The sequence below is a fragment of the Aplysia californica genome, unplaced genomic scaffold, assembly GCF_000002075.1.
Source record: "Aplysia californica isolate F4 #8 unplaced genomic scaffold, AplCal3.0 scaffold00027, whole genome shotgun sequence".
NCBI lineage: Eukaryota > Metazoa > Mollusca > Gastropoda > Aplysiida > Aplysiidae > Aplysia > Aplysia californica.
This window is the reverse complement of record NW_004797297.1, coordinates 1,496,293-1,497,877: the sequence shown is the minus strand read 5'-3', so window position 1 is coordinate 1,497,877 and position 1,585 is coordinate 1,496,293. Positions and strand designations below refer to the sequence as shown.

Below are 1,585 nucleotides of genomic sequence, written 5' to 3'. Positions count from 1 at the left end.
ACCCCCCCCCCCTTATTTCTGTCTATCTGCCTCATACCTTCCCAGCCCTACATGACTGTTATAGTGTCGATGTACTTCTATATATATTCAAACTCAAACGCAAGCAGAAGACACCAACTCCAATTCCCACTCGATGAAACTATATCGAGTCTCACCGTCGGTCAGCCCGGAGGCTGCATCTGACTCGGCACGGGTTGGCCCTTACAGGCAGGGTCGAAGCAGCCTGTCTCCTCAAATTCTCTACATCTTGTCAACAGGGGCGTGCCACGTCTACAGTGAATCCCACTTGTACAAGAGGTAGGCAGCTTGCTCTCCAAGGTTTTTGCCGCTCACTTATGGTTTAGTTGGTTAAATCAACGAATAGCATGCCTAAGTTTGTGGCTTGGCATTCCAGTGAGATACAATTTTTTTCCAGACCGCTCCAGGAACTCTTGGATTTTTTTGTTTCTTGCCCCGTATAATTACATGTGGGGGGGGGGGGGAGTTCCTTCTTTGAAATCATACATACAACGTCTAGCAGAGTGCTGAACTTCCTCACCGGCGTCTGATATGATGTAGCGGTTTGGTGCCAAGCTGTCGTACGTAGAAGACGTGAGTTCGATTCTTGTGTGGGGAGGGTTTTTTTGGGTTGTTGTTTTTTTCATCGAATATATATGTTTCCTTGGACATGTTGTATCCTTCTCTGTCTGGTTCACCATGACAGGCAGGGTCGAAACAGCCCGCTTCTTAAATGATATAAATGAAATAATATTAATTTGGGCGGCAAACACCGACAATTACTATTTTTACGTGGGCTTCACCCAAATCTGGATATCGTACATCTACACCCAAAGGCGAGAACTTCCGGCCATATAAAGGACGCGACAAGGTGATTAAAAAAAATTCCAACAACCCTGTAGGCCTCAACAAGTCAGCTCAGTGATTAGGGGGGGGGGGGAGCTTAATGGTTTATTTACGCGTCCGCTCGGACAGGGCGTGGGAGACTATGGTTTCCGCGGCACCAGCTGCTGCGCTTGGCTGAGGTTATTGTGCGAAAACTCCCTTAATGTCTCAGCCTCTGCGTAGTTGCACTGGTCAGGCTTTTTCCGGGGGAGGGGGAGGAGGGTAGGGGTGGTGGTGGGATAAGAGCAGTACGGTAGACCATAGCTTGGCTTTTTTTGAAAGCCATGTTGCTGTCGGGTTTTGGCACAGCGCAGATTGTGATCATGGTACATCAAGGGAGAGACGTAGGTAGATATTATAGTTATAGGAGGAGCCGTCCACAAGAAAGCTCCCCCCAATCTCCCACGTTGACCAGCGGTGGCTGAAACACTGTTTCAGGTGAAGTGTCTGCCTGTCGAGGTTGGGCTGACATTTGGAGGCGTGGCGTTTTTGTTTTTCTGTTTGTCCCCCCCACCCCTTTTATTTGTTTTGAAGCGTTCATGCGTGTTAGTGGAATAGATTCCCCGAAATGTAACTGTTTGTCATGTTGGTGCGCCACTCGGTGTTGGTTGGCAACGACAGGCAGTGGGTGGTTGGCGGATGTTCTGGTGTGGTTTGTTCTTTCTTTTCTATCAAATAACAATCATCTTTAGCTCTCTCCCCC

At 48.4% G+C, this 1,585-nt stretch overlaps 1 protein-coding gene across 1 annotated transcript in view; it reads left to right on the top strand.

The window, feature by feature from the left end:
- Window positions 1-1,585, top strand: part of LOC101852899 (dTDP-glucose 4,6-dehydratase) — a 48,040-nt gene that overhangs the window by 29,678 nt on the left and 16,777 nt on the right. The gene's annotated exons all lie outside the window — the stretch shown is intronic.